The sequence below is a fragment of the Rhinolophus sinicus genome, chromosome 8 (genome assembly GCF_057876585.1).
Source record: "Rhinolophus sinicus isolate RSI-liver-muscle chromosome 8, RSI-T2T, whole genome shotgun sequence".
Classification (NCBI taxonomy): Eukaryota; Metazoa; Chordata; class Mammalia; order Chiroptera; family Rhinolophidae; genus Rhinolophus; species Rhinolophus sinicus.
In genome coordinates this window covers 68,693,364-68,707,845 of record NC_142508.1, presented here as the reverse complement: position 1 = coordinate 68,707,845, position 14,482 = coordinate 68,693,364, and positions in this window count along the sequence as shown.

The following is a 14,482-nucleotide window of genomic DNA, read 5'->3' as shown; positions in this document are numbered from 1 at the left end:
TAAAATCGGCTTCAAAGTTCTGATGCTTGGATCTCTAATTATGGCTTTTGGCATATTAAGATATACCCTGAACCATCATGATTGACTTGTATTGTTGTATTCATTTTCCTTTCAGTGTTACCTGTCTGATGTCTGGTTTCTGTGTTTCCAGCCATAACATGCCTCAGACTATAGTTCGACCTTATGAAGACAGTAGGGGATCTTTCATATTTTGATAGCACTCTCCTGACTTTCGTCTTCCTTGACACAGTCTGTTGACATGCAAGAAAATACATGCTTCTCCTCTTTCCTGAAACGCCAATGTGCTGCAATGGCCTTCCTGCTTGATGAAGCTTACGGCAGAGACCAAATGGCATGCTGACTGGCCAGCATGGCTATCAACCTGCCTGCTCAGCTCCCATGCCAGAAAGAAAAAAGGGCTTTACTGGGGCAGTAAATATCCCATACAGCCTTGGAATAAAAGGAGTTACATCTGTGAAAGATTTACATTTATAGTCAACATAAATTAACTGTCCAAAGAAAATGAAAAAATATAGATGTCTCCATAATTTACTAGGAGACCACCTTGCAGTTTCAAAGAACACTGGGGTGATTCCCAGGAGAGCCCTAGTGGGAACAGGCGGTTTAGATTCACAGTGAGGATGTATTGCTTCCCTACACAAATGAGAGGAAGTATAAATAACGTAGCCTCAGGAGGAAACTCTTCTTTTTTGGTCTCAAACATTTGGCCATCATCAGACGGGATAGCAGAAGGCTTGGGAGAATGGAAACCTTTCATACTGTATCAACTTGCAGTTCTGAAAGAAAGATGCAGATACTCTGATTCCTTGTCATCAAAATGTGTTTTGTGAGTTAAATAAACATATGCTTCTGAAAGCATAATGACCTCTAGAAAACACGAGCCTGAATGAAATTTTCCTGATCTAGGAAGAAATGTACAAATTAAAGTATTGGACCGAGAAGTATATGGGAATTTCACGAGACATTAAATATTTCTCTAACAATAGAATTTTAGCACTCAAATGGACTTAATTTACCCTTCTACTCCAGTTAGAAGGGCAGATAAACAGAGAAATGAAGCCTACATTTTGAAATCACAGAGATAAGACAGGGCCTATTCAAAACAAAAAACTTCAGTATTGTGACTTTTATTAGAATATTCATGAATTTTCACCATTCCCCTTAAGAAAAGTCATTCAAAATGCCTTGCACATTTCCTAACACATTAGTAGTATCCAATAAATATTTGTGGAAAGGTTTTTCTGAATGACTGAATATTTATTATATTCCACAGGAAAGTCAAGGTTTAGAGAGGTGAAGACAGGCGTCCCATCCCTAGTCGGTTTATAATTCAGTAGGGAAATAGAAACCACTATATTTAGAGCTCTTACTTTAAGCCAATTATTCCAGGCACAGTGTCATTTTTGACATAAACTTTTCCCTGGAAAAGACTTTATTACTGCCACTTGAATGAACACCCACTATAATTTGGGACCGTACAGCTCTGAATACTTGGGTGTTTCTCAGTCTAAATGGTGGTCTGACATACGATCAACCTTGGAATTTGACCTTTTCAGGCTACTTAGTTGAGTTGCATCACTGAGTTTGCATGTTTTTGTCTCCTGGACCGTGAAGTTTGGTTGAAAATAAACATAGGTTCTCCTCTTGACAAATACATGAAGTAAAGGGACTGTCTCTGATTTCTCTGAAATATAATGTCCCTTCTATTCTTGGAACCAGCTATATACCACTATGATCGCACCCATCACTTTTGCATCAGTAAGAATATTTTATAATTCTACCATATTATATTATTGGTATTATTGGTTTCTATTAAACCGGTGCCAGGTATGTTCACATGGTGTCTGTGTGTGTATGCATAGCAGATAAAATAAAAATCCACAAATGAATATTTCTCTCCTGCATTTTTAGAAAGTGTCCTTTTCCCCACAAAATAATAAGTGGTCACTGAATAACAGCACTTTCAAATAATTATATCTCAAATGTCAAAATATATGATTACTATCCAGATAATTAGTCAAGAATAGCATTCCCACTACCTTTAAAAAAATGAGTGATATTTGAAAGGGAAATCATGGTCAGCAGCAACAAGTGTGACAGAGAATATCAATCATCACAACATCTCGTCTCCCCTTTTCCACTGTAATATAACCACTGTTTTCATATGGACCAGAGCTGCCCAAAAGAAGATGAGTTGTCATAGACTCATTTTCAGCTGGATGTTACTATATCAGTAAATTCCAATGAGGGAGAGTGAAGCAAAAATGTCTGGTAGCAGATTTTTGTAACTTTAGCTTAAAACACAGTTACTAATCACCTTCGTCATTGTTTGCTTTTTCCACTTCTTTCTGGGTTGGACTGTGAATATGATGGCCAGATTTGAATCAGCCATCTTGACCTATGAGAAAAAGAACACAGGCATGGAGAAAAACATTCCCCATTCTGTCTTCAGAATGCCTGTTTCAATACTCTAACTTGATAATAGAATAAATTACTTAATTTATGATATGTTTTTAAGTCATGATACTCTTACTAACAAATAAATGCAATCCTTAATTATATAGGCAGTTTGTATCAAGGAATATTTTACCTCTGGTACTACACTCAATATTGGAGAAACATAAATATTCATAAATAGGAAGGAAACTTGATGGAGCCCAGGAAATATTTATTGAATGGAGGAGTGGATGGATGAATTAATTAATAAATGAACATTTGGTAAGTAACATCAACAAGTGGCATCAGAGATTTTTAACTTGCAGGACACTGGGTCCTGTCTAAAATTTCCACGGAGACATTTATTTGGACAATATTTAATGTAAATTCCACTTTCCTACATCATTCAATCCCCAACTTATCTAGCTAATCCCATGTGACATTACCAACTAGACTACCAAGGCAAGAAGAGTTCTTATTGGCAGTACAGCCAAAACACAAGTATTGGACCACTAAAACATGACAGTATTTTCTATATTAACCTTATAGTATTAATCTTACAAACCCGACATACAAATAAACAGTATGGGATATTTGAACCCACGGATGTCTTCCAAATGTGGATGCTATGTCTTCATAACTTTTGTATTCTTGATTGACCAATTGCATACACGAGCAGTTTAAAGAAGAGCCCAAGACCTCATATATAGATTTAAAATATCTCTGTTGCTCTCCTCTTTGTAATCTTTTCCATGTGCTTCAATTCCCAGTGGCCCTTTTCCTGTTGCTATGGTTTAAACCTGAGGTTTTAGTGTCTCCATTCTATTGTGCATGTCCCATGACTGGGCCAATAGTGATATAAAACAGAAAGAGCAAAGAGTCTACAGAGCTACCCCTGATGTGTCTGTTGCTGCCACAATGAGAATGCAGTTTGCTGCTGGGATTGCCAAGTGGGGTGCTAGGAGAGTCAAAAGAGCTTCACTCTGCTACCTCCTACACCACCAACCTTTTCTTTTGACTACAGAAGCTGCGTTTTTCTTAGAACTTCTGTCTATATACATTTGAGTCTAATCCAGGAGATACAGGAGGAAAAGACAAATGAGCAAAAAATGCATAGCAATAAAAACATGACAAAACAAAACAGCAACAACAAACAGTAAAAACACAAGTGGAATTTTCCACTTGTGGACATTTTTTGATTTTTGATTTTTCTATCCTATTTGCCTGCTCTTATTTATTGCACAGAGGGTTTTTTCTAGACTTTTTTATTAGTTTTTCTAGGATTTTTATTAGTCATCAGTGAACAAGATGAGCTGGATGTGTGTACTCCATCTTAACTGAAACTGAAAACATCCTGTACAAACAGTATTTAAGAACCTTAGGGCCCATTATGAATGACATAAGAGGGTTACGTTTAAAAGAAGTGAGAGACGAAAGCATTATTTTTAACACTCCGGGACATATTTTCCATATTCCTACTAGAGGTCCAGAGTTTGATTACTGGAATGAAGATGAGAAGTTGTATCTTAGAGATGGCATTTGAAACTTCCTTGAGAGTGAAGGTTACAGAATGCACTAAAAGGGAGGGAAGGGGGGGAGGGAGGGAGGAAATGAGGGAGTTCCAGAACCAGTGATTTATCGTTATAGAAGAGTTACATTCTAGAAAAGTGAGTTACAGAAATGAATGTGACAATAGGGTAACTGTTAATCCTGAACAGTGGTGGCAGCAGAATTCTCCATTAACCTGGCTTCTTTGAGGTTCCAGGGATGGATGATAGTGGGCATGGTTTATGTATAAGTGCTGGAGAGAGGCAGAGCGCCAGAATTGTGTTGTGGTATTTTTTGATTATAATAAATTATCTAATTTTGTTCATAGTGCACAGAACATGTATCTTTCCCAAAAAGTAGGAACATTTTGGAATTATTTCTGGTGAACTACTGTCAATTCATATTTTTTATCTTCTACAACCAAGGGAGCAAATAGAACGTACCTGACACTCTTTTCATTTGAAAAAATAATGTTCAAAAAAATTAGAGGACTTTTTTTAAAAAAAGAAAGAAAGAATGGGAAAAAAAAACATTTATCTTTAACTTTTTATCTGACTTTTCTACTTTCAACAACTTTAATGACAGTTTCTATCATTTCTGCACAAAGTCCTGATTTTGAGCTCTTATCTGGGCAAATCAGATAGATATACCATTAAAATTTGAACTGTGAAAGCACACTGAATTTGTTCTCCTGAAAATGATGTAGATGCTCAATTATTTTTGAATTCAGTATTATATGTAAACTAAGTCTCATTCAAACCTAATACGGATTTTCAGCATATTTTCATCATTGAGTCATGATTTTGCTTCTCCATTTTGGAAATAAAGATTAGACGGAGACAAGAAAATTGTCCATGAATGAGCCTATTTTTGACAAATTTCTTACAAAAAGGATGTAAAATAAGTCTTTCTTTAATACCTGAACTAAATCCAGTATACGAATGTCAAGCCAATTATTGCTGCTGAAAGACTTTGTCAACAAAATAGTTTAGTAGGAAGTGAGGAGACGATTTCAACTATGAGCTGGGGGAATGAGGAATACTTTAAGACACAAAATTGTTTTATTATTTCAGATGTACTGTGCCTTCGGTCTCATTGGATTGAAGCACTGAAAGGCAATATAGAAATGATGAACGCCATCAGCTGGAGCTTGATGATCAGAAACCATTTTTGCAGAGATAAAAATGCAATTGATTACCTTTTAGTCAGAAAAAGAAAGTGACTATGGTATTTCACGTATTTGATTTGTTTGTTTCTATTCAGAGGAAATGCAAAGCTACTATACCCATGTGTTTCTCAGTAATATGTAGATACAATTGGCACTGACATCATGTCTATCTACTGAAGTTCACATGAAGAAACCAACATGACATCACAGAATTATGAACTAAAGACACACACACACGGACATACACATGTCTGTGGAATATAGGGAGACAATCACATGTTAGAATTCAAGAGGTTGGATTTGAATGATATATCTGCTATTGAGTTTGGACAATGCATTACCTCTCTAGGCTTATTTTCCTCATTTGACAAAGAGCAAGACAGTGTATCATACGGTGTTGCGGTGAAGATCAAATAAAATGATGTTTAAAGTATTCATTAGCATGCCCGACGTACCGTCGTCATCAATACTTACTAATTTTGCTGTCACTATTGCGTTGTCATGATTGTTGTTATCCTAACAAAACGTGCATTGGGTTGGTACTCTTTGTTGTGTAATACCTGTGAGAACCTAAAAGGTGTCAAAATGTAGATCCTACTTGGTTGAACCCAGTGAAAGGCATGTGTTTGATACCTGGGCTGGGGCAGACTTACCTATCCCAGACTTACAGTGTAACTTGGCTGTGGTGGGAGCAGACCCATGGGAGGGTCAGGAGAAGGTTGTTCAATGTTTTTATTTGGGATGCGAATAGATGGGACATGTGGGCACTGTGTCGCCCCTAAGCTACCGCTCCCCTACCTTCCCAGCAAAATGAAAAGTATGGATTACAATGGGAAGCCTTATTATGGCTGACATGTTTAAAATATCATTCTAGATGTTATCTTGATAAAGATTTATAAGCTGAGTTGGGGGAGAAGAAATGGGTTTACAGAAGCTTAACACATCTATATTCCTGTGGGCATGCCCTTTTGCTCACAAACTGAAGTAAGAATATTGATTAATAATTCATCTGTCCCTTGAGAATCTCAGGGTAACTTCCCATTAACGAAATAGTGAAATGGATCAGAGTGAGGCTATTGCATTATGCAGAAAAAAAGGAAAAATTAGAATTCAAGCTATATATATATTTCTGTCCTTATGCCTGACACTTTTGCAGATATGGACTATTTTTTGACTGGTTAAGAGGTAGATTAAAAAAAAAAAAAGAAAGAAAAGAGGTGTCATATCACTACTTTGAATCAGCTGATTTCTGAGGTTCCCTAAAACATTTAATAAGCTACTGCTTGTGCCACACACACCTCCAATCAAACTCTCATTCCTCTTTGTGCATCCAGTTAGAGATGAAAATTTACTACGTTACAGTGTCAGTGAAGGAGGTGAAAGTGAACAGGTAATTAAACATTGCTTTCGATGATGTCAAAGTGATGGTAGGAAGGGCAAAGAAAGACAAAGTCACAAAAGCACAGCACAAAAGCAATTCTATTTTATCCCATGATTATATTCCATTCTCTTCTATTTTGTGGTTCTTCTATTAAGGGACAAATGTTAGACCACTTCTCAATTATCCAGCATTATATTTGCTTCTACATCCTCAAGGAGTCATCCAACGATCATACATGATTGTGAGACAATTTTGAATATACTGATGTCTGAGCCTATGAAAAAAGGTCCCATCTAGCCTAATGCCTGATACTAGTATTCTAATAATATTTTGGTGAATACTAATGAGGATGAAAAAGGGGAATCCAAAGCCTATCTATTGACAATATTGTTTGGATAAAATTTTCTTTGTCCAAATGTTTCAAGAGAAACGATAAGCTTAAAGAAGTTTCTGAGACATAAGAGAGAGACAGGGAGAGAATAATACTTTTAAAAAAAATTAATTGGAAAAAAAAAACAATGAATATTTTAGAATTTGCCTTCTACGTGTATGTGTATGTGTATATATATATATATATATATATATATATATATATATATATATGTAAAATATATATACACATACACACATATATATATACTTTTAATATTACTCTGTGAACATCTTATAAATATATGTTGATTTAGTACATATAATAGTAAAATTAAAGGAGAATAAAATGTGGAATTAAATAAATCATGGTTCATTTGTATGACTGATTACTATGCTACCAATAAAACTTTGCTGTTTAAAAGATGTTTAATATCATAAGAACATAACATAGGAAAAAATAACATGGGAAAATATTAGAACACATGTATATATGAATAGGACCCTAACATGGCAGTATATTAACTCAGTCTTTCCCAAACACATTCACCATACATGCAGATACATACATAGAGTCAAATGGCAGCATGGGAATTCAAAAGCCAGTGTGGGACTTTCATAGCTCAGTAGCTCATTCATTCTAAATAGTGGGATCATGGACATTTTTCCTTTCTTTTTCATGCAATTTTTTGTTTGCTTAATTCCTCTCAATCACATGTACTACTTTTATAATAAAATAAATAAATTTAAAGATTGTAGGCAGCATGATGAGAGCTGACAGCCACAAGCAATCTTTGAAATATATGAAACACTTTGAAGTAAAGCCTAATGCTCAGAAAATAAACTATGTAATTATAGAATTGTATTCCCACAGTGAGCTTATTTTGGGTAAGGATGGTCTCGTTTATCTTTTCTGACCCATCAAACAAGCTTGACAAATATGTGATGACTAAACAAATGCCTATTAATTTTCAAGAAAACATAATATTTAATATCCTGTTTAACTGGACAATGGAATGTATAACACATTTTCAAAATTTACCTTTCAAAAAAAAGTAAAACACCTTCTTTTACAGAAAATTTGAATATAGGCTGGTTCACTTACTTGCTTTAATTTTCACGAAAACTTAGTGGGAATGATGGAATAGATTACTCCAACTACAACTCCAATAGTCTATCCATTTCCCTAAAACGTTTTACTTAATTCATAAGCATTTTCTTAAACTCTGCTGTGCACAAAGTCCTATATGTGATAGTATTTATAGGCAAGAAAGTGCTGTAGCCTTTAGAACTTCCCATTATAATAACTCATATGTTAGGATTAGCCAGAGACTCAGTGCTACAGGAAAGGAAGGAAAACAAAGGACACTTGGAAGAAAGTTGGGAAGAGAGTCATCCCATATCTTTTCCAAGCCCCTTTAAAGATGCTCCGATAGCTAAAACTGCTAAAGCTTCTGGAATAACATCAACGTCATCCAAGCATAAGGGTAGCTGCTGCATCTTGAAAAAATGTTTTATTCTACCTGGTTTCTAAACTGAATGCAAGTTATTCTTGAGGACCCTGAAGTAAACTATGCATTTTCATTCACATACCTCCATTGATGAAACTGCAAGAGAATAAACAGAATCCCCAATTCATGAAGCACCCAATGTGAGGAGAAAAGCCAAAGGCTAAGTGAATTTATCTGAACCCAAATTTTATAGAAGCAGATATTAATTCATCTTTGCCAAAGATAAACCTCTAACAAAAACACAAACTACGTCAATTTTAAAATGCTTTTCTCAAAGGTCATGTAAAAACCAGAGGGCTCTAAAAAATGTTTTAATGTATTCTTTGCTGGAGAGAGTTGATTTAATTACCTGTAACCTGTCCTCTGGGGACAATTAAAACTTGATAGCACTCTGCAAAGACATATTTTCAGAAAAGGAAATGCTAAAGATATATTCAGTAAAAATCTTAATGCAAATAATGCAGACTTTTATGGCTGTTCAATTTATTTTCACATAGTATGAACAAAACTAGATTTATTACTTTGCACACATTTGTTTCTTTAATAACTATCTCTTTTTTTTTCCAGCAATGCTACCAAGATTCCAAATGGTTCAACAGCAAGAAATAATTCAAAGCTAAGAATAAGGAGAAGCCATAAAGAATTGAGCTTAATTGTCTTCACAAATCTAATCTGACTGTTCTCATAATGCCTTTTTTCCCTGGGTGCCTCTGCTTCAGACCTTTTGTGTCAAGGAAGGAACAATTAACCAGACTTAAGAGTGCAGGTTATATTTTGGAAATAATACTTTCACATTCTTGCAGGAGTTTAAAAACAAAACAAAACAAAACACTATATATCAGTAGTTATTTCCACAAAAAACAGGTATCATCATATGTGATGAGATCATTTGAAGGCTGGCATTTTTCTCTTGGGGTTTTATCATTGGAAATTGATGTCAAGATCAGGACACGGAGGAAAAAAAGGAAGTGATCTCTTTACTTTTTGACTTTCAGAAATGGCTCAAATGACTGCTTTAATTAGCTTTTAAGGAAGGACATCCAAGTACCAGAGGGAAAGTGGATTGGGCAAATTTTCTCCAAGGACGTATAAACTACCATTTACAACAGTGTGTTCTTAAAAATACTGAGTCTTTAAAATGTTGTTAAACTGAAAACAAAAAGATTCTATGCTCAATGGTATTTGGGAAAATGTGCGTTCAAATAAAATTAAAATCTTATCTTGCTTTATATTTCTCACAACTCTTTTTCTAGCTAAATGAGCATTATCAATTTCCAAGAAAGGGATACAGTGGGCACTTCTCCAAAATTGTGTTGGTCCCAAAACCCTGTTTACTGCTAAATATTTTATGCAGAAGTGTTTTTCAAAGTCACCTCTGGGTAAGGACATTGTTCTAGGCTCAACACCTCCCAGACCTGCGATGGACCCCTCATTGACACACAATATGCTTTTTGTGGGAGGGGAGATGTGAGCCAAAATATTTAGGAGGCAGGCTTCTCAGGATTTTGGCTTTCCGGTCTTAAGACATCGATCTCACACCATAAACTACTGTTTGTGAATCTCCATGATATCAGACATAGTGGTAAGTACTCTTCAACATGTGAGACGAGTTCAATATGACCCACGCCGTTAAGGAAAATGAGATTCAGAGTTAAAGTGATTTGGGTAGCTAATTGTGACAAATCTAGACATTAAACCTAATTCTGATGTGCCCACCCTTCCGAACACCCAGCATCGAAGCTGAATATTGTTGATGTATGTCTGCGTGGTCCTTAGACCAGGTCTCCGACCATAAGCTCACATGCATCCCAGCAGGCAAACCAAGTCAACCAAACCACCATCACTGGGACTTCAGGACACAGTTTAAAAGCTTATTTCTAATCCATTGCTCACCTCACATGACTTATGATTTTATAGGCTATTGAGCTAGATGGTAGAATAGGCTTCTCATGCTGGTGTAGAAGAACCAGACACTGCCTCCCCAAGATTTTTAATTACAGTCTAGCATGTTTCACTTCACAGGTAATGTTCTTTCAGGTAATCATTGGACCATGTTTTAAGAAGTTTTATAGTTGAAAATATGAAGACTGTCAATTATTGTTAATCTAGAAAGCAAAAGTGCCTTTCCAAGATAATCACTATGTAGCACACAGACTTTGTTAGACACTCAAGGAAAAAAAAAAAAAAAAGATGAAAGAAATAATTGACTAAATTCTCTCACTGTTTTCAAAGGTTGTATGTCAGATTTGTTTTTAGAGCCAGCTCAGATTAGAGGAGAAATAATCTGCTAGCTATTGTTTCTAATTTAATAATTTATTCTTTAAAGGCTTTGCCCTTGTACTTATTTTCAAATCCATGTTCAATGCAGAGTTACAAATATTTAGGGGAGTAGTGAGAAATGGTCCCAACAAGCAGTACAAAAGGAAATGAGGTGTTGGCTCTGCATTCCAGCATTTAGACTGTTGTTGGAAGTAGGAGGGAAGTGACATAAGCAAATAAAGATAGCAATCTCATTTTCTAGAACAACAGTTACATTGGTCTGATTAGGTTTTTTTTCTTCATTTAATTAATTGTTTTCTGTGTGTGTGTGTGTGTGTGTGTGTGTGTGTGTGTGTGTGTGTTTATTGTTCCGCTTTGTGCTTCAAGAAGCAGAAGGGGACTCTGGACACAAAAATGTTAGATTTTTGCACATTTAAATAGAAGGGAGTATTCTAATCAGCATAGCTCTATACAATCCAAATCTTTTGGATAGGATGACTATTATATCAAGCAGAATTTAAAATAGCAAAATTGAAAAATAATAATAATAAGCACTTTCTGAATCTCATAGGTAACAAATGTAGGCTTTCCAATTGTAAGAATATCCGCCTCTTATTTATCTAGTGAACCCATACTTGTGTTTTGCTTGTTGTCTTATTCTACCACCACCCGCACCCCCTTTTTTCCCAGCCCTTTCCTGTTTATCTGAACAAGAAAAAGAAATAGTAACAGAAAGTCACTTGGGGGAAAGTAAAATATTTTTGAATAGACCAAGGAGAGTCCCCGGCTTAGGTATACACTAGCGCTTTGCAGCACGCCATACTGACAGCTCTCTTAGTTGGTGTCCTGAAGTGAGAAAGCTAATACAGGATACCAAGGAGACAAAGAACTGAAGGGACAAAACAGAGCCCTCCAAAAGAGGTTTTCTTCCTCTCTTTTTTTCCCTTATGTCACATTCCTCTGAAAATGGAGAAATTGAGTTTCTAACAAGAATGATGCTTTTGGCTTTATCTCTCTTGATTTCTAGACACTAGGTAAGAACAGGGGAAGTAATGTGTTTCAAAGAAAATCTATGCAGATATGTAACCTAGTGGTACCAATGGGACTAGCACCCCCTTTTTGCACTCCAAGTCCGATATTCCTTGTTTTTGCTTGTTTGTTTGCTTTTAAGAATACTTTAATTTTTAGGTACAAAAATTTCCATGGGTAAAATAATTGTTCTTCACTTGTCACATCTTCCTTTGGAGCAATCTCTGAGAACTGCTTTGGAGTGGAGAAGTATACAGGGGGTAGGAGGCAGAAGTGGAGGATTTGGCAAAACAGGACCTCTTCCCTCCCTGCCAGCCAGAATGGAAGCCACTACATCTACCTTAACAGGAAATGTCCTAGACATCAGAAAGGGTTTGGCTGGGATCCCTGCTTATACTGCGGTGTTCTTCCTCTTTCCACAGTGATCTCAGAATGAACAACCATTACAGAAATAAATAATTCCACTATCCAATCAATTCCTGAAGACAAGCTAAACAGTACAGGTTTCTCATGCATGTCCAAATATAGTGACCAGTTCCCACCAGGTAACTGGTGTTCTTGGCAGGAAAATAAAAAATTAAAATAGCATTTCTTAAGTTCTTTAGCAGAGGTAATCATGACTGTAGGTATTTTCTGTCTATTTCCTCTGGGATTTATAACTCATATATGGAATAGGTATTAATATCCCTCATATATATGTGTGTATATATGTACATAGATATGTACATATATACATATATATGGCATATAGCATATGTGTATGTGAGTATGTATGTGTGTACAAACAGAGGCTCAGAGATCATCTTATATAGCTAATTAGGACAGAGCCAGTATTCCAACTCAAATTTCTCTACCTCCAAATCTGTTTTCTCTTCTCTGTAACAAGATGTTTTTTTCTTCAGAAACAGAAAGTATTTTGCAGTTTCAAAATGACAATGCACCTATAATCGGTGCTATTAATATATAACATAACATACTATAAGAATTACTTATTAACTTTTTTCATTATCTGACTGCGGCCCAAAGATTCATTTTCACCTGAGACTTTCAAGTGGAGAAATTATGGTTTAATGAAACAAAAATTCATGGTGATTTAAATATAGACTTGAACCCTGGTTATGCCAGCAAGTGATGATATAGATATAAATTAATTATTTAATCTCTTGGCGTTTCAGTTCTCTTATCCTGATAAATGAGAGTACAATTGAGCTCTTATGCAACTGTGATGATTAATATTAATGAGAACTGAAATTAGCCAGTGTATATCGGGAATTGGAATTTGTGCTTCTACTTGTTTTATCCTTCAATCTATTTTTCTTCCTCTGTACTTTCCATTTCCACTCCCCTAGACTCACTTCATGTTGTTAGTTTTCTTTCAGCCTGGGTTATGTACAATTTCTCATATGCACAAAGGAAAAGAAACAGATAAATCAATCTTGGTTTCACCATGCAACCCTCTTCTGATCCCTCTTCTTTCATGTTGGATTGGATGGAGTTGATAGTAGTTTACTTGTAGTTCTGTTGCAATTTTTGTCTTGTTTCAGAGGTGAGTATGTTTACTTAAATTTATTAAACTGAATGTATGTAGTACAAGCATGTGAATGACAGATCTCAGATGCCAGAATTAGCAATGCTGTTCTTATGTAATTTTCATTCTAATATCTCCTTCAGTAGGGAGCAGAGGCCAGTTAATAATGGTTCAATCAAATCCTTTCGCACAGGACATAATAGGAGAAGAAACTTGAAAACCAGAAGAGGAGAAAAAGATGATTCTTCCCACGAGAGCACATACATTTTGACTGAAAGTTTGAGAAGCAACTTGCTAATTGAATGAAAGGATGGGTGTTATTTCAGACAAGTTTATTTCTTTAAATATGACAAAATCATAAGAGAAGATGGTGGGTTTGAGGAATATTGCTCAATGACGTTGGAACGTGTGTTAGAAGGTAAAGGGTGGAGCTTGTGGCCGCATTTGGGGTAGATATGACAAGCAGAAGCTTAGACAATCTGGAAACCACAGCTCACCAATGGTGGCTGATTGTCACAGTCACCTTCAACATTTTGAAAAATACAGATTTCTAGTCTTCGCACTTTGAATTTATGACTCAGAAGATGCGAGGTGAGACCAAACACACACACACACACACACACACACACACACACACACACTTATGTTTGGATATATAAATTATTTACATATATATATTTATATTTATATATAGCATATGTATATATGCTATATATACACACACATATGTACCATACAGTCTACATATATAAAACTATATCATACGTACACACACATATTTTTTCAAGGATGCAGGTGACCACTATTATCACGCTTCTGCACTGCTGATGTATGTGATAGAGGATCCCGAGAATGTTGTATTGCAGAGGGAACTGGTGGCCTAGCAGTGCTGGGCATGATCGATCAACATTTCAGAGATGTTAGTCAGTTCAGAAAAGGTATTTTAAAGAACAGTGATTTACAAACCAAGCTCTGCAGCCCAAAAGCCAAGGATTTGACAGTAATGAAATTGGGATGAAGATTATATATATATAACTTGCAAAATGTATGGCACAGAATTTGATATCCGGTAAGTACTCTGGAATGGAGCTGGAGAAAGGGAATATGCGTGACAGATATTTTGGTGGTAAGTCAGTAAGACTAAAACATTAAAGTTGGGATATGGCTAAGCTTAGAAAATTTAGGCATTAAATGATGGACTTGATTGTGTACACGATGCATCTGAAGTGTTT